Source organism: Suricata suricatta, chromosome 10 (genome assembly GCF_006229205.1).
Source record: "Suricata suricatta isolate VVHF042 chromosome 10, meerkat_22Aug2017_6uvM2_HiC, whole genome shotgun sequence".
Classification (NCBI taxonomy): Eukaryota; Metazoa; Chordata; class Mammalia; order Carnivora; family Herpestidae; genus Suricata; species Suricata suricatta.
Genome location: NC_043709.1, coordinates 30089008 through 30109117, shown reverse-complemented (window position 1 = coordinate 30109117; position 20110 = coordinate 30089008). Strand labels below are relative to the sequence as shown.

At 40.9% G+C, this 20110-nt stretch overlaps 1 protein-coding gene and 1 pseudogene across 3 annotated transcripts in view; one reads left to right on the top strand and one right to left on the bottom strand.

Moving 5' to 3' along the window:
• Positions 1–20110, bottom strand: part of KITLG (KIT ligand) — an 80580-nt gene that overhangs the window by 47073 nt on the left and 13397 nt on the right. The gene's annotated exons all lie outside the window — the stretch shown is intronic.
• On the top strand, positions 18173–18299 carry LOC115305817 (annotated as a pseudogene).

Genomic DNA, 20110 nt, shown 5'->3' with positions numbered 1-20110 from the left:
AACACTGAAGGGTCACGCTGTTCATAGCACTGTGTCCCTTGGATTGAAATGAAGACTAAATTGTGCAAATGATTTCTTGAAAGCAACCAGGATGTTCTTCAGTCGGTGGATAAATAAACTGTGGCATATCAGAAAATGGGATATTTTTCAGCATTAAAAAGAGATGAGTTATCCAGCCATGAAAAAACGTGGAGGAAACTTAAAACATATTATTAAATGAAGGAAGCTAATCCAAAAAGGCTACATACTGAAGGATTCCAACTATAAGGACATTCTGGAAAAGGCAAAACTATGGAAACAGAAACAAGATCAGTGGTTGCCAGAGGCTATGGGGAGGAGGAATGAATAGGTGGGAACACAGGATTTTTAGGGTAGTGAGAACACTCCGTATGGTACTATAACGGTAGATACTGCTCATTACACATTTGTCCAAACTCACAGAATGTAACAGTAAGGGTGAACCCTAACATGAACTATTTTTTTTTTCAGTCTTCAAATATTTTTTATTGGAAGGCCATGCGTTGCCTTCATTTATTGTATTTCAAATCTCTGTACATTTACTTTTGTGAAAACACTGCCTGCATTTTCTAGTACAAAAAACCCCTAAAAATTGTTTCAGGAATGTAGAGAAATATCCAACTTAAATAGCGAAAAAGTACACCATAATTACTGCTGCACTGCAGTCATTTCTGCATTTCCCATGTTTCTTAAATAACTATCTTGTTTGATAACACACAATATAAAGAGCAATTAAGAAAAACAGATATTTACATATACTTCTAAAGTCTTATTGAGAATATCCTGTTGGCATTGGATAACCAATCATAGGTGCAGCTGCACCTATGATTAGGAAGTGTCAATGCAGGTTCATCAATTGTAGCAAACATTACCACTCTGTGCATGTATAGGGGCAGGGAACCTATGGGAAATCTCTGTACTTTCAATTTTGCTGTGCACCTAAAATAGTTCAAAGAAAGAAAAAAAATCATTAAAAAATCACTTTGACTGCTGTGGTGAGAACAAACTTTAGGGGAGCAAGAGGTAGAAACGTTTAACCAGTTAAAGGCTGTCGTTATCATCCAAGCAAGAAAGGGTTGTAGCAATGCACTGAGCACAAGTAAGATTCTGGATGTCTCCTGAAGGCTCAGTCAGTAAGATTTCCTGACAGCTGAAGTGCGATTTTTAAGAGTCAAAGGTGAGTCAAAGGATTCTGGCTTAAGCAAATGCAAGGATGGTGCTGCCATAGGGGGAAGGCTGATGGTGGGGAAGCTCTGGAGCTCAGATCAGGAGTTGAATTTTCTGTGTGTGAAGTTTGAAATGTCTTTGATATATCTTAGTGATGATGATACTAGGTCATGATATTTGAACCTGGGTTTAGGAGGGAAGTTTGGGCCACATACATAAATGACAGCCTTTGATGTATAAATGGAATTTTAAGCAAAGAGTGGATGAGCCGATCAAGGGAATACGTACAAATAGAAAAAAGAACAAAGGACTGAGTCTTATGGTGTTCTAACTGTAAAAGGTCTGGCAGAAGATTTAGAACTCACAAAAGAACCAGAGAGAGAAGCCAAAGGAATAGGAGGAAGTCAAGTTTAAAAAAAGAAAAGTTACGTTAAGGAGAATGAGGTCAAACTACGTCAAATACTCGCAATAGGTCAAGTAAGAGGAGAACCGAGGATTCACCACTGGATTTGGCAGAGTTTAGGTCACTGGTGACATTTTCAAGAACAATTTTAATGAAGCAGGTACTCGGAAAGCCCAGTCTGGCATGGGTTTAAGAGAACATGAGAGGGGCACCTGGGTGACTCAGTTGGTTAAGTGACCGTCTTCGGCTCAAGTCATGATCTCACGGTTCTTGGGTTTGAGCCCCGCATCAGGCTCTGTGCTGACAGCTAGCTCAGAGCCTGGAGCCTGCTTCAGATTCCGTGTCTCCCTCTTTCTCTGACCCTCCCCTGCTCACAGTTTCTCTCTCTCAAAAATAAATACTAAAAAAAAAATTAACTAAAAAAGAACATGAGAGCGTAATCAGAAACAGTGAGTAGACAGCTCTTTGAAAGAGCTGTCCTTCAAAGTGGGGCAAATAAACAAATGAATAAATAAAAGCAAGTGTCTAGTAGTTGGCAAGGACTCGTGGGAGGGGAGAGTTTTCTCTGTAAGATGGCAGAAGCACTGGGAAGTCTGTCTGCCCCTGTGGATGATCTGGCAGAAGGTGCCACTGGGCGATATAGGTCAGAAGAGAGGCAACTGCCGGAGCAATGTTCTTGAAAAGGCAGGAAGCGGGGACATCTAGCTCTCAAGGACAGGGCCGGCTTTACATTAAGAGTATGGACCATTCGTCAGTACTATCAGACAGAATGTCCAGAAATGTGAGTGCAGATGTGGGTGATTTTTCAACAATACAGGTGAATGAGTTACCTTTTACTATGTCCCAAACATTTTGTGTATCTGATCATAATCAAACTTTAAGTTTCTTATATTCTAATTCTAATGATGGAGAAATTGAGCTATAGAGAGATTTGGCAACTTCTAAGTGGTAACATCCAGGTCTGTCCACAGTTCTAAATCCTGTGCTCTTCACCACCCAGGACTGTCACCGCCCTCCCACAAAGCTGTCACATCACTGGGGAGGGCTCCAAATAGCATAGCTCTGAAATGGTCACAACTGTTCAAGTATCAAGCAGGTCCAGACAAGTATGTTCCATAATCCACGCCACAGCTAAATACTCTATGTTTTTCAGATCACCATCATTTTTAGTATGTTCGATCATAGTTTTTAAACATATACTGATAACAGACTTCTACAAGAACTGTAAAATAATGTCACCAAAGCAGCATCAACATATTTTTTTTTTGCATCAGTTATATACAGATACCAGTAAAGCTAGCCTTTTGCTCATTCTATAGGAATCTATTTGGTCAGGGCTAAAATTAAATCTGTTAACACATTCACACTTCACTAACAAACTTGAATTTCTTGAAGCACTTTATTTTAAAGCTGTTAAATAAACTTATGTTGTAATTTAACTTTGTATATACTTAGATAGTAGTAAGGAATTGTCACCTTTCATAAAATTTCAGTCACTCTGGCAAAACTAGACATTAGAATAGAGGAGAAATCACAGAGAAATGCCCCTCATCAGTATTGTGAGAGGGCTTAATTCTTTATATGGAAAGGTAATTTTTCAGTATTATTCTATAGAGAATACATTTTTCTAACATGTAGTACATATACTTCCTTGATTTCTTAAAAATTTTTAATGTTTTTTTAAAATTTATTTTTGAGAGAGAGAGAGAGAGAGAGAGAGGGAGCGTGGGCAGAGGAGGGTCAGAGAGAAGGGGAGACACAGAATCTGAAGACAGGCTCCAGGCTCTAAGCTAGCTGTCAGCACAGAGCCTGATGCGGGGCTCGAACCCACGAACTGTGGGATCATGACCTGAGCCGAAGCCGGAACCTCAACCAACTGAGCCACCCAGGCACCCCGCTCCCTTGATTTCTTAAACAGTGGACAAAAGTATTAAGTTTTACTTTTTTTTTTTTTTGATGATTCAGGTTCATCAAATAAAAGGGAGACTAAGTGAAATAAGCCAGACACAGACAAATATTATATGATCTCACATGCAGGATAAAAAAAAAAATCATGTAACAGAGAGTAGAATAGAGTTGTGGTTACCAGAGACTGGAGGAAATCTAGATCAAAGGATAAAGACACTCCACATATAAAATCAGTAAATTCTGCGGACCTAATGTACAACAAGGGAACTGTAGTTAATAATATATTATTACTATGCTAATAATGCATTAATATATGATATATTAATATTACATATTAGTTAATATTATAATAAAAGGGTAACTGTGAGGTAATAGTTTGTGGATATTTCATGATATATGCTTATATCAAAACCTCACATTGTACACCTTTAATATGTACAGTTTTTGTCAGTCCTACCTCCACAAAGGTGAGGGGGAAAACCATTGCAGTTAGGCAGTTGTGACCGCCTTTGCCTAAGTAGCTCCAAATTACTATACTTGATTAAATGACTGTTTTTAAAATGTTTCTTTAGTTTTTGTTGGTTGGCTTCTCAGTTTGCTGGTTTCTCCCAGACTGTCCGGTTATTATTTGCAACATATTTTACTGCTAGTAAGCCTACTTCTAGCCTCCTGCAGTCTCAATGGCAACACGTGGCCCACAGGGGGTTGCCTATGGTAGTCCGAAATCTGGGCCATGCCTTAATTCTCGGAACTTGTGAATTTTTTCTTATATGGCAGAATGGGCTTTACAGATGTGATTAAGCCAGGGACCTTGAGATGGAGAGACTACCCTGGATATTCTGGGTCCAAAAGAGTCCTATACCTCCTCACAAACTAAGCATGTTTTCCAGCTCTAGTGAGGGAGCCACAATAAAGGAAGAAGGGTAAGATGTGAAATGGTAAAGACTCTAGTTTCATTTCTAGAAAGGGGCCAGGAGTCAAGGAATGCCAATGGCTTCTAGAAGCTGAAAAAGGGCAAGGAACAAAGCCGACCTTAGAGCCTTCAGGAAGGAAGGTAGGTGGCCTGGCCACCTTGATTTTAGCTCAGTAAGCCCACCAAGTTTGGATTTCTGAATCTGCAGAACTGTGATATAATAAATTTGTATTGTTTTAAGTCATTAAGTTTGTGATAATTTCGTATAGCAACAACAGAAAAAAAATCAGAGCTTAAGAAACTTACTTTTTGAATGAATGAATGCATGAATGGTGTAGTGTTGCAATGCCCAAGCTTTCCTGGTAAGGAAAATTAATTGCCTCTGTCCATATTCTGGGCCCCCATCCTGCTTTAAGCAAAGCATCTCAGCTTTCTTCCTGCTTTATTTGTTCATGCTTCTTGGTAAGATTTGGTTTAAACAAAGGTTTCCAAGGGCAAGAAAGAAAAAAACGAAAAACAAAACAAAACAAAAAAACCCCATGCTTTTGAAAACTGGTGGTGTGATGACAGAGAACAGAACATGGATCCAGAAAACCTCGGAGCCCCTTTCCCGTGTGACCTCAAGCAAGCCAGTTAATCCTTCTAAGCACCTGCTTATCAGTATATAAGAATAATTCTTGCCTTCCGCACTTCCTGGAGTGATGGTGAGGGAATCAAAACTTTTCCAACTAAAGGTGCTGTGCAATTATTTGTTGCACAGTTTACAGGTTTTGGATAGTCAAGGGAACCAGGGAAACAAGAGCTTCAAACTGAACAGTCAGGGAAAGGACTTTGCAGAGTTGATCTTCCATGAACAAAGAGTAGGACCTTTGGTACATAGGTATTTTGACACCAATTTTGGATTCATATTCCTTTTTCAATGTATCTTAGTTCTCAACTGTGTTTAGAGTAGCTTCATTTAATGCTGGACTTCCAATTAAGTGAGGAATTTCCCCATCTTTGCTTCTGCATTCTTCCTCTCTCTCCAATTTCTGGAAACTCCAACAAGGGTGTACAGGCGCCTAAATGTGGGGGTGGGGAGCGGGGTGCACACACGCCCTATTGGAGATAGAATGCTGAAGCAAGATGTCCCTGTGTTTGTGACTTCTGCTCTAAAATGTAGCTTTTCACTTTGGGCAATCATCTCACTAGTTTTTTGTTTTACTGCTTTTCCTGCAACATTCCCTGCTTCTGCGTATTAATAATATTTTTCTTCGGCTACTTTGTTTTAGCATCGTACAACTTTCTCTCTAGGTCACGCTCATTGTGTGATAACCTCTCATTTCACGATAACCTTTCATTACACAGACACATTAAGCTAATCTTACTGTCGGCAGTTCTAGATTTTTTTATTTGGAGGCATGCGTCAAAAATGTCCCCCACATACTCCCCACATCACACAGCATTCCAATAACCCTTTCACTGCTAACAGTTGCCTTGAAATTATTTACGTGATTAAAAAAAGAGAGAGAAATCCATATGCACTGTCAGAACTGAGCCATACACTAGCAGTAGTTCTGGCAGAGGTAAGAACAGTGAATTGATAATCATACCTAACTGTGAATGACAGAAAAGGAGGTCTTTTTCTGAAGGGTTTTAATAGTGGCAGATAATATTGAAAAGATACTTTAAATAAGAGGAGGAAAATTACGGGAAGAGGCTGGAGACCCTGAAGACTCGAGACCCGTCTCATTTTTGTAGAGAATCAGTCTCAGCAGATCCCAGTGGGACACTCCTCTGCTCATCAATTCTTCCTGGACATTAGAACCTTCCTTACAATAAAGAGCCACATGGCAGGAAAAGGGGGCTGCAAAAGCAAACTATTTACTTGATCTGAACATGTGTTATAACACAGAAGTCGCTTTGCAGACTTCTTCCCTTTAGTAGAAACTAACATGATTCCAGCTCAAGAACATCAGGGGAACATATGCTATTTGAGAAACCAGAAGATCCCAAGCTTCTAGATTTAAAATAAAAAACAAAATGAAACAAAAATAAACCAAAAACTCCAAACGTTACTATGAACCTGAGAAGCGACTTTAATATATGCGTTGCCAGGGCCCACGTTACAGATTCCCAAAGTCAAAAAGGTAGTGGAGTGTCTGTGTAGTTCGTTTTCTTTATGCACAGACCTACAAAATGGTATTGGGTCTGCCCCGAACAAAACAGCAGCTGCTGCCAAAAACAACATTCATCTTCTCTTTAATCTCGAATGCTAGCTAGCGAAGCAGGCAGTTCCCTTGTAGCCCAAATGTGCTCTGGAAGCAAGCCAGCTGGCTTAGCTACTCAGAGCCAGGAAAGCAAGTTACCAAGATACAGGTATAGTAATTAGTCCTGATTCAGGTCTTTTGAGGTCATATGAACCATATCTGTCAAAAGTAATCATAACACAAACCAACAACAGATTCTGGTTCAGTGAATAACCATTTCATTCTATAAGACTTCTTCCTTTAGATTTTTATTAAAAATTTTTTTAATGGTTTTTTTTTTTTTTTGAGAGAGAGAGAGAATGAGAGAGAGAGAATGAGTAGGGGAGGGGCAGAGAGAGAGGGAGACACAGAATCTGAAGCAGGCTCCAGGCTCCAAGCTGTCAGCACAGAGCCTGACGTGGGGCTCGAACTCAAGAACTAGGAGAGCAAGACCAGAGCTGAAGTCGGACACTTAACCAACTGAATCACTCACCCTTGATTTCCAATTTTTAAGAAATATACCATTAAACATTCTAGAGAAAATGCCTAATCATACCACACAAATCCCATCCAGTAAGCTCAAGGGGCAAAGGAAACACTCAGCAGGAAAGTTTAGAAACAATAAACCTGCTTTCAGGAAAGCAGATGTTAACAGGGCAGCTAAGTAAAACTCAAGCCAGCTTCAAGTCCAGATTGGACTAAAATTGGACTAAAAATCTTGTTAAGATCTACTTCCATATCTCTCCATGTCGGCTCTTTTGTGAAGAAGTGAAATAAAAATATTCTAGGGACACCTGGTGGCTCATTTGGTCGAGTGTCTGACTTCGGCTCAGGTCATGATCTCACAGTTCTGGGAGTTCACGTCTCACACGGACCAGCTGCCGTCAAGCACAGAGCCCACTTCCGATTTTCTGTTCCCCTCTCTCTGCCCCTTTGCCACCTGCACTCTCTCAAAAATAAAATAAAAAGCATTAAAAAAATCCTAAAATATTGATGATCACTAAAACATGTGACTATGCTCTACTAACAAAAATTGAACATAGAAATGAATTATTTAATATGAAAAGACAAACTATGGCTTTAATTTAAACAGGGAATTTAAGGATTTCAGTATATTCAATATATGGGAAAAAATGAGAAAAATCACTATGGACAGCCCTTACTCTAAATAGAAATGCTATTTAAAGGGAAAAGTACTCACATACATAGACTTCTACTAGGAGCCACACACGGGAAGAACAGTTTACAGGTATTACATAAAACCTTCCCACCAACCAGATTTCACAGGTGAGTAAAACATGCTTCAGCGAGCTTATGTAACTTGCTTATGGACACTCTGCTAGTAAAGCCTTGAGCTGGGTTTAAAGCAGTATCTGTACTATACCAGGAAGAAAAATACTGGGTTAGTCACATAATAAAACTGATTTCATTTATATTTAATGAGCCATTCAATTTTATCTAAAATACCTATGCTGTGGATGGCATATAGGTCCATTTAGTTGAATCAGTTTTTGATTGAAGCCACCATGTCAAATTATTACTAGGCTGGGTAAACAAGTAGTACAGGTAAATCAAGTTACACTTCACTGTAGCTTTTTTATAAATTGCATAGCTAGAGGGAAGGAAAGAAAACAATAAAGTGGTAAGTTGTTCCTTCTGATAAAAACAAAATTCAGTGCTTTCAGACTTCTAAGAGCTACCTATCCATTTAACAAACATGTGGGGCACCTGGGTGGCTCAGTCAGTTAAGTGTCTGGCTTCGGCTCAGGTCATAAATCTCATGGTTCGTGGGTTCGAGCCCCGCATCTGGCTCTATGCTGACAGCTAGCCTGGAGCCTGCTTCAGATTTTGTATCTCCCTCTCTCTGACCCTCCCCTGCTTGCACCGTCTCTGTCTCTCAAAATAAATTAAAAAAAAAAAAAAAAGGTCCCTTGCTTGGAGATTAAAAAATAAAACAACAACCTTAAACATGTACGGGACTGCCTGGATGGCTCAGTCAGTTAAGCAGTTAAGCGTCTGACTCTGGCTCAGGTTATGATCTTGCAGTTCTTGAGTTCAAGCCCTGTCTTGGGCTCTGTGCTGATAGCATGGAGCCTGGCACCTGCTTCAGATCTGTCTCCCTCTTTCTCTGTCCTTCCCCCACTTGTGCTCTCCCTTTTAAAAATAAACAAACATAAAAAAAAATGTATGGAGTACCTGATAAGTATATAAGATACACAACAGATGTCTTCTCTGGCCTCTGGAAGCTCCCATTACTAGGGAATAGGTTGAGAGGGGTGGGGCAGAGGAGGGACAGCTAAACCTGACTTTTGGGAAACTAAAGGAGAGACTGAGAGACAGCTCCTGGGAGATGACCCCTTCTTCAAAGGCGAAGAGCAGGTAGCTGGATCAAATAGAGCAGGAGTGAAGATACCTACCTGGCAGGTGTAGTAGGAAGTGCCCATAGAATCAAGAAAACGGAGCATTTTCATGGAACTTCACATTGATAATATGACTGGAAAATGAGTTCCAAGGAATAAATAATAAAACAGGTAAAGCAAGAGAGATAGGTAAAGGTCCTTTCAATTTTGCTAACTGATGTGATGTGGATTTTATATTAGACATGCATGGGGAGTTCTGAAGACCTTTAAACAGGAGAGTATCAAGATCTGATTTTAGAAAGGCTTATCAGGTATCAGAATGAAGGATAGACTGAAGGGTGTGGAGGTCACTTAAGTCATCAACTAGGGCAAAGGCAGTGGGAGTGAAGAGAAATGGACAAGTTCAAGAGGATATGAAGTTGAATGGGACTTGGGTGACCAGCAGAGAGTGTGTGGGGCAAAAGGGGGAGGAGTCACAAATGACCTCCAGTTCCAGGTTAGGGGACTGGGTAAAAAGTAGGGCCATTCACTGAGCCAGGATATGCAGATGTGGTAGCTGGAGACTACTGGAAGTTATCACCAAAAACCTTGGGGCATACCCTCCTCTGAGGAGGAGAACTGTCTGCATGGAGAGGAGAGAATGAGAAGCCAAGGACAAGAGGCAAATCCACTGATTGTGGGATCTGCAATCACTGTAAAAAGAAAGCACAAGAAGGCAAGTGTGAGCACTAAAACAAGCACTGAAAGAGGTCAACCTGATGGTTGCTGAAAAATACCTAATGGGGTTGACACTGCTAAGGATAGTTTCCATGGAGCAACAGAACTAGGAATCAAACCACAGGGGTAAATGAGCCGAGGGAAATTTCAAAGGGATATACTACAACAGCGTGAAAAGGAAGGAGAGCAGGTAATCTGCAAACGGTAGAGAGTCCACTTTAGGCTGGGGAGAAGAAAAGACAGCTCAGAAAGAGTAGAGCTGTAATGATAAACTAAACCTTCCTCTTTCTCAAAGGGTCTGGGCCTGGGAACAATTCACGTGTGGTTAATGACAGCCGGATGAGCTCCGAGGCCCTGCCACTGGGGAAATCCCTGCAAAGAACTTCTACCTCAGGCTAGAATCTAGTGCCTGGGTGTTCAAGCTCTGGTATTACTATTTTGTAATAGACACGTACATGACAGAAATGTTTGGGCCAGCAGTAGACATTATGTCACTAGAAACAATAGTAACGGAAGGCACTAGCTATTCATAAATATAGCAGTTATATAAAAACCAAAGGAAAACATTCTCCTAAGCAGTATAATCCACTGTATTTTATGGAGATTCCTGCTGATGACTAATTCTAATCCATTTTATGAGGATGATATGTAACAAACCAAACTACGCTAGAAAACTGCTAGGTGCTAGTTTATTGTTGAACCTACATGTACATATTTGTTGCCAGGGATTTTTTTTTTTTTGGCTATAATATACATTTTCAAAGAAATAGGAGACAGCCCCCCAAATTGGCAAAAGCATAGGAACATAGAAAAAAATTAGGGCAGCTTTGAAATTCACATAATTACCTTCAAACACTCTACAGGCAAGAGGCATTGTTCACTGTTGTGTCAATTAGTGGCTCTTAAAATTAAATCACAATATGCACTGAGTGTCATAGCTTTCTAAAACCAGCTACAAAAACAAACTGTAATTTATACTCTTTCAACTGTGATTCACTTCTGAAAGTGTAAATCAATAGCTCTGTAATTTTTGAAAACCTGTAAAATCTTTTGCACTCCCAACAACTGAGAGATGGAAAATGAATGTAGATTCCAGCTCCTATCTGATCCCATGTGCTGAATTTGGACTGAATGACTGCTCTAGAACTTCTTGGGGTTTTTTTGTTTGTTTGTTTGGTGTTGTTTTCTCCTATGGTTGCAATTAAAAGTACTCAGATGTCTTGTCAGATCAGCTACCAGGAGTCTGACAAGTTGGGTCTCTAAGGGACTTTTAATTTTTAAGAACTTAATCTGAGGAAGTAGCTCAGGAAATCTCTGAAGATCTTTTTCTCACCTGGGCTCTTTTTTTTTTTTACTATATTAAAATAAATTAAATCTTTATACTCTAACTGCTTCCAAAAGCATCAAAACCAGTGAGAGTTAAAGGCATAAACTCAGAGAACACAATCTTGATCATATTCTCCATCATATCAGATAAGCCCGATTTGCAAAAGTCAGAGCATAAGCATTCCTGATTACACAACGTGTGCTAGACACACCAACTGCCTTTGGTTGTGTTGAGTAAACTGTTCAAATGTTCCCCCCTTCCACTGAAGGCACCCTAAGTGGAAACACAGGGAGTCGGCTGTCTTACCTTCAGAAGAAAGTAATTATCTGGGGTGTTAATGATGATTGGAGATTCCTGAGCATCATAACAGAATCAAAATGTCTGAGGGGGCATCACAGAGATGTGCACTTTCACAAGCCCTCCATGTGATTTTTAGGTATTCTCTAAAATCTGAGCCAGGCTATTTTAGGCTGTACTAGCTCATGGGTACTACATCATTACAGAAAACGAAAAGGTCTAAAAAGGTAAATGAGGTTGCATTTGGTTCAAGGGCTACATATTAGATGCTCTGGATTTAGAGCAACTTGAAAAAAGAAAAGCTAAATGTAATGGACAGTGTAGGAGTAGTGAGCATAGAGGACACTGTGGACTGGCTCTTTCAGTTCCTACTCCTGCTCTCTCCTAGCATATTCTCCTGCCCTGTGGTAGCTGCAAAACTTGTACTCCTTTTTAGTCAGCTACAATGGCAGATGTGACTTAGGTTCTGGCAACCAGGCATAATTCTGCAAGACTAATGTGGGAAGGAAATCTGAGAAAAGCAGCTGGGTATTGGGCATGCACTTTGCTCCCTTTGGTGGTAGTGCAGGCAGAAAGTCCCTGCTGTCAGTAGCAGTCAGAGCTTCCTGGCTAGCTCTAAGAGTTTAACAGAGAGCGGTGGACTTAACTGGGTTCTAGGCACCAGAGTATTATGGAAGCTCAGACTCCTCTTCTAGCCTTGCCAGTGGCTTTGTAAGCCATGACATTTCATTATATCCCCCCGGTCTGTTTAGCTGGAATGGATTATCCTAACTACACCTAAACCCTAGGCAATACTTGGAGAAAAGAACCAAAGTTATTAAGCATGTCTTGCTCATAAAGGTCAGTCTAAGTTTTCCCTAGGAATCCATTATAGTATTTAAAAAATTCAAATTGTAAGATAGAGATCATCTTAAAACTTAAGAAAAGAGTTTTTTGATTTTTGATGGTCAATGCCTGAGGATGTTAATGTAATTTTATCACCAAAAGCACAGCAGAGCATTGATCTCTGACATGCCCAGGACATGTTCCTTTGGTGACAGTGCACTTCAACAGCAAGTTCACTGACACAGGAGGTAATAGAAGAACATCAGCAAAGTAAGACATGGATTCAAATCCTGATTCTGTCATTGACATGCTAGAACCTTGAACCAATTCTGAAACTTCTCTGACCCTCAGTTTTCTCATGGGGATAGCATTTCTTTGAACTTTTGAGAAGATTAATTAAGACAGTATTATGTAAAGCACCAACAAGAGGCCTGGAACAGGACAGACCATGACATGATTGCCAAGGCTACAGGTATTTTATCATTATTACTACTCCTGTAGACATTGAATTCAAAACTAACAGTTGTGCTAACAGTGAATGTCACATTCCATTTATATTCTGCTTCTCTGTAGATTAAAGATAGGCACAAGAAGATGAAACAGCATTTGTGAAACTGATCTGGGTTTGGATTTGAATCAGCTCCCCCAAGCAGGCAGGCCATCCTGACCTGGGGTGTAAAAGTGAGGCTGAACTGTTTGGGCAATGGGTGAATGTTAACCAAAACAGCAGAGTTTCAAAAGTCAGCTGGAGCTTCAGCAATAAATTCGAGACAGCTTCAGAAAACAATGTGTTTACTCCTGCACAGAAAAGGGGAGGGGAGGCAGTGATTCAGAATGACCAGGGGCACTTGTGTGGCTTAATTGGGTTGGGCATCTGACTCTTGATTTCATCTCAGGTCATGATCTCATGTCATGGGGTCAAGCCCTACATTGGGCTCTCCACTGAGCATGGAGCCTGGTTGCTGTCTCTCCCTCTCTTTGACCCTTCCCTGCTCTAAATAAACAAACAGTTTGAAATCAGACTGCCCAACTTGGAATCTCTAGTTTGCTACTGACCTACCTTGTGGCCTTTGGAAACTATCTTTCTGTGCTTTAGTCTCCTTACCTGCAACATAGGCCTAATAATATAAACTACTTTCCAGGCTTGTTGAGGACTAATACGTAAAGCACTTGGTATAGTACTGGACAAGGAAGCACACCTCTATAAACGTTACCGTTGTTATTAGCATTGCTGTCTTTCCAACCACACTTAGAACAAGCATCCCCAATAATGTCATTTCTAAACTTCAAGCCAAAACTCTGGGCATCATCCTTGATTCTTCCTGTTCCCTTATTTCCATATCCAGTCTCTTCTGTTCTGTTAGTTCTACCAGCAAAATAAATCTTGCAACATTCACTCCTCTCTGTCTCATCTTGTATTGCTACAGTACAGGCTCCACACTTGCCCAGAAGCCTTCAAGGGCCTCTAAATAGCCTTCTCGGCTTTTATTCTCGCTAGTTACAACAGTATGGTTCTCTGGGAATACACAACAGCACTCACGCCTGCCTCAAATCTCTGAATACCTTTCCATTCCATTTACAACAACATGGGAACTGCTGACCAAGGCCCAAAGGCCCTATTTAATGTAAACTGGCCTACCTCCATGTTCCTGTATCAGCACACCCTCTACCCCCACCATACTCACTACAACCCCACCAGCCTTTTTGTTCTGGAAACACCTGAAAGGTATTCTTGCCATCAGCCCTCTGCACTAGCTGCCCTGAGCCTTCTCCTTTTGGGCTCTGCAAAGGCAAGTCCTTCTCATCACTCAGGATTCAGTTCAAATACCAGCTGCTCAGAGGGGCGCCTGGGTGGCTCAGTTGGTTAAGCCTCCAACTTCGGCTCAGGTCAGATCTCACGTTCATGGGCTGGAGCCCCGCATCAGGCTCTGTGCTGACAGCTGGCTCAGAGCCTGGAGCCTGCTTCCGGTTCTGTGTCTCCTCCTCTCTCTGCCCCTCCCCCTCTCATGCTCTGTCTCTCTCTGTATAAAAAATAAATAAAAAGTTAAAAAAAATTATAAAAAAAATTATAAAAAAAAATACCAGCTGCTCAGAGAAACCTTCCCAAGGTGACCTGTCTTCAGGAGGTCCAAACCGTCTCATATCTCAGTTTATTTCCACAGAAGCACTTTTCATTAGAAATTCTCTTGATTACCCAATTAGGTTACTCTATTATCACCTGTCCCTACTGACAATTACGTCCATGGTGTGAGGAGGAGAATTCTACTGTTCTTGTCCTTCCCTCTTACCTCCAGCACCTTGAACTGCTCTTCGCTCACAGTACAGGCTCCTACTCATGTGTGCACTGCATACAGTGCAACCTGCTACTAAAGGATCCACAAAATGCAAACTTTATCTTATATAGGACAGACCATGATGGTTATAGTACAAACGTGGGTTTATGAACCAGGGTACAGATGAAGTCTGGATAATGTAGGCTTCAGTTCTCAGCAGATAGTGTCCAGATTCACACAACTGAATTGCAACATCATCCACGAGTTTTGCTTATAATCTGTCTCTTGCACTGGAGACTGAGTACCAGAGGCCAGTACTTTCAGTGTCTCACCATTTTGTTCAGAATGGGTAGAACCATGCTGAGCAGTGGGAAGCCTCTCATGAATATTTTTTAAATGAATGAATACAGCATAAACAGAAGAGTTTTGGTCATCAGTTGGCCATAAACCATTGTCCTACTTCTCACTGTAGGGTCCAATAACTGCTAAATCCTAATGACAAGTATACGTAATATTTGACATTCTCTTAATTAATCAAAGTGTGACATTAGCGAAATGCTTTTTGGTTTGAACTTCTAACCATTATCTCTGTACCTTTAAATACTTTTCCAGCTCCATGAAATCAGTAAATTGGGATATAAAACCAGGGGTAGACTGTAAGCTCCAAGAAGTGCAGACACAAGGTGACTTCTGTTCACTATTGTATTCTAGCCTCCAGCACAGTGCCTTATAGTAAATGCTACATAAACAATTAATGAATAAGCAACTACCAGAAAATGCCTTTCCTGGTAGATGTGGCCATAGTATGATAATAAGCCAAGGTGCTGACCTGCCCGTAAAATCCCCAGAATTCCTTTTTGTTTTTAAAGTTTATTTATTTTGAGAGATAGGAAGTGTGCATGCATGTGCAGCATAAGCAAGGGAGGGGCAGAGAGAGGGAGAAGGAGAATCCTAAGCAGGCTTTGCACTATGAGCATACGGGGCCCGATGTAGGGCTTCATCCCACAAACCAGGAGATCAAGATCCAAACTAAAATCAAGAGCTGGACTCCCAACCAAAGGAGCTACCCGGGTGCCCCCTGCCCCCATAATTCCCTTTCTAAAGAAACGAGATTAAGTATAATTTTGGAGTTACTTTTAGTTTATTGACCCAACAGGAACGTATTAAAACAAAAACAACAAAAACCCCCCAGATCTGGAATGTAGACACTTTCCTATAGTAAGTTCAATGGATGTCCCTGAGAATCCTACAACTCTACTTCATTTAGAATTCAGGACACAGCTACTGTAAATTTCTCCTTTTTCCCCAGTGAGCTGCAATCCATCAAAATTTCTCAAGCAGCCAATAATAAAAAAAAATTATTCATGGTGATTCTGCACCAGGAACAGTTTCAGGGACTAGGACTTCACTTGGGAGCAGACATGTTCAGAAGTGATCACACAGGTTAAGCTTTTAAATGCTAATCTTATCTCTTCCCAAAGCATCAGTTGACTTATCTCTAGGTCATCTCTACTACAGCAGGTAAACACAAACTCCTAGAAATATGTATTTTTTTGAATCCAGACCTATTCCTAGTGCGACTAAAGAATAAAAAAGTTCCCTTTTCTTCAAGAGAGTAACACAGGCAAACTTCAACTGCTCTCCTCTCCCTTGACTTGTATGCAAGAAACAAAACTGCAGTGCTGGAAGACTCATGCTCCGACTCAAAGACACTCACGGCTGCCTCCCATCCCCCGCCCCCTCCCATAGGCTTCAGTCATGTCTAACAGTATGAAAATGCAATAATAAGTGGCCAGCCCTTTTATTCCAACGTTTCACCATGATATTCATGAAATCATACTTAGCATTCTCCATGATAGCACTTCTGTACAAAGAGACTACAAATTCAGTAGGGAAGGAAGGCTTACAACAGAAATTAAAAGGATGACCTTTTACAATGTATCAGGATACGAGTGCTGGCATCACAAGTTTTTAAAATTTTTAAAAATGTTCTCCATTAACAGTCTTCAAAGTACATGTAAACTATTTTGTGTTCTGAAATTCTTTCTGAAGTTGGACTTGAAGCTTACTTGATAATATTCCCTGGTTTAAAGAAACAAAAGAAGATGAAAAATGTACTTTTAAAACCCTCAATTTCTTACTCTAAATAATTCTGGGAGGAAAAACAAAAAGGAACTTCCCTCTTGGGTCAGGAAAGAGGTGAGTGGGTCGCCATACAAGATAATCCTGGGTGGGGGGAGTACTTCTCTTCAAAGCGGCTGCTTTGCTGAGCAAGCAAAGGAAGCTGGAGGAAGACATGTCAGCAGCGGGACTGCCTGGGTAGCAGGGCTCTCTCACCATAGCTGGGAGAATGGGGATCTACTTCCTCAGGAAGTGGAGAGAGGCCTGTGTGGGCAGCACATCCAGTTAAATGAAACTTAAAAGATACGCTTCAGCTGCTCTCTGATTTAGGTGCCAAATCTGCCGAGAATTATGTACATTTACTGCATTGTTTCATGTTTGTATGTTATCTCCTCTTCTCATTTATGGTACATTCTGGAGCTTTCATTTGCCAAGTAAGGCAGGAGTAGACTTTGCTCTTTTTGCTGTAATAGTTATTTAATACCTGAGAAGTTTTATCAGTTCCAGAAACGTTAACATTTTAGTTCTATGCCCCAAACGGAGCTTACCTGATTAAGAAAAAAAGAAAATAGGCCATGCTCCAAGGTTGCCTAACTTGAAAATTTCAGAACTTTGGGGCAACTGGGTGCCTCAGTCCATTAAGTTAGGTGATTAAGTTAGCCCTGCATCTGGCTCCATGCTGACAGTGCAGAGCCTGCTTGGGATTCTCTCTCTCTGCCCTTAGCACACTCCTGCACACGCACTCTCTCTCAAAATAAGTTTGAAAAAAAAAATTCAGAACTTTGAAAACTTGGCATCAAAAGAGTTCCATGAATTTTTTAAAAGTATACGAAACCTATACCATATTGTTACTCTAGCACTGTATGGTAAAGCAGCAGTATTACCACCCTGGGTCAATAACATGGTGTATTCTAATCACAGATGAAACTTGAAAACATCCCTTATTAATCCTCCTCTAACCAGCTTCCTTCACGTAAATAGATCTTTGATCTTAAGTACTGAAAGATAATTTTTTTGCTAAATTCCTTAGCCACATCAGTCTTAAATATCACTCAAATATTGAATACTTCTCATATGGTCATATTTCTATCACTTTCCAGATAGGGATTAGACACATCAGTATCAGAATGTATAGAACACTTTCTGTCTACTGCACCAGCTAACTATTAAGAAGCACAAATTATGAAAAGAAAAATCTAAAAGGAAACATATTGAATGCGAGTAAGCTGTGGAGGAAAAACCTACTTACTCATTTTTTTAAATGTTTATTTTTGAGAGAGAGAGAGAGAACGAACACCAAAAGCTGGCTTCAGGCTCCATGCTGTCAGCACAGAGCCCAATGTGGGGCTTGAACAAACTGTGAGATGATGACCCGAAGTCAGACGCTTAACTGACTGAGCCACCTAGGTGCCCCAGTCTTTTTCATTATTATGTATCAAGAAAAAACACCCTATCTAGACAATACAAGAAGATGACAAATGTCAGTATGGAGCAAAGGCTTAGTAGCAAACAGATGAGGTCTGATGACTGACTAGATAGAAGATGTGGTCACTTGCTCGACCTCCCCAAGCCCACATTCCTCCTCTGTCAAAAGGAACATCCACAGTACCACTCTCTGCTCACTTCGGCAGCACAGATACTAAAATTGGGACGATGCAGAGAAGATTAGCGTGGCCCCTGCGCAAGGACGACACAGTACCGCTGGAGACAGTCAGAGGAGGTAAAGCGTGTATTTTTTTTTTCATCTGTAACAATATTATGTGTCCAATACATCTTAAGTTAGCAGACACTGCTGGCGCCTGATACTCAACCTACCGTATTATTCCCTTAAGGATGGCCAATAAACTGGGGTGCCTGGGAGGCTCAGTCAGTTAAACATTTGACTCCTGATTTCCATTCAGTTCATGATCTCACTGTTCATGAGTTCAAGCCCTGTGTTGGGCTCCTTGCCAATGGTGCACAGCCTGCTTGGGATTCTGTCTGCACCTCCCCTGTTCATGCACAAGCTTTCTGGTGTGTGCACGCTCTTTCCCTCTCAAAATAAACTTAAAAAAAAAAAAAAAGATGGCCAGCAACTTGCCCATCCTGTTTTAAAATTTTTTTTTATGATTTATTTTTTGAGAGAGAGAGAGAGAGAGAGACAGTGCCAGCAGGGAAGGGACAGGGAGCCGGGAGGGGGGGGGGGGGCGGGACAGAATCCAAAGACAGACTCCAGGCTCTGAGCTAGCTGTCAGCACAGAGCCTGATGTAGCGCTCGAACCTATGAACCGTGAGATCATGACCTGAGCGGAAGTCAGACACTCAACCGACTGAGCCACCCAGGCACCTCAGCTCCTCTCTGTTTTAATCCATAGTCCCCATTCTCTTCTACAAAGCCAAGTGGCCCGTTTCTCCTCCAAACAGAATTATGTTTCAACAATGTATGTTTGTATGGGTATTGTATGTATGGTTATATGTATTTCTTATTGACACCAATACATAACAGTAGTGTTCTAAAGTGTTCTTCTTACCTCTTAAATCACTCTTAGTGCAAACCTAAATATCAAATGAGGTCAGCAGGCATAAAAAATGATAAATAAGCAGATCCATGCTTAGAATGCTACATCTGATCAGGGTTTGGTCAGAAAATCTTTACCAAGATTTTGGTGCTGAGCCACTAACTGGAGATACCAACATGAGATAATTTAGACAGGTAGACCAGTAAACAAGATAATTTCAGTGCATTGTTTTCATACTATATGATTTTTTCCCCCTGTGTTTTTATGTGTGTGTTTGTTGAGAGTGAGTGAGTGAGCATGAGTGCGCTCGAACTTACGAACTGTGAGATCATGACCTGAGCTGAAATCAAGAGTCAACCATTTAAAGGACTGAGACTATAGGGTGCTCCTGTGTGGTTTTTTTCTGTTAATGCTATGGAAGCACAGGGTAAACACAGGGAGAGGAGGGGTGAAGACGAAGGGCAAACACGAATCACAGAGGGCTTCTGGGAAGAGGAAGTAACTCAGCTAGACAAACAAAGGATGAAGAAGGGCTGACAGGGCCTTCAAGACCAAGTCTGGTGTGCTAGGTACATCACTGCACCACTGTACATTTTCAGATGACACCATAATAGAAATTACCACTCAGGGAGTGGAGGAAATAAGCAACAGCTAAATGACAGAGAACCCTGTTTAGTGTGTCGGGGGTTTGGGCTTTATCCTGCAGGTAATGAAAAGGCAGGGGAGGATTTTAACCCAGGGTAGTTACACAGTGAGACTCGCTGTAACCACTCCAGATGGTGTGCATTAGAACCTAGAACACTACAGAAATCACCATTTGTTTTGTTGGATCATGAAATGGACACCCTTGGAAAGACTAAAACACCAAGACCACATAGCTGTATTCAGGATGTGGATCTCCTGGGTGAGCAAATTCTTGTATGATGTTCCTACAGAACCCTCAAATGCCAAGACACACATTTTCAGGTAGAGACGTAAAACTAAGCTCCCTTGTACTCCATCCAGCTCTCCTCCTAAACCAATAACAAAAATAATATGTTACAATGTTCCATCCT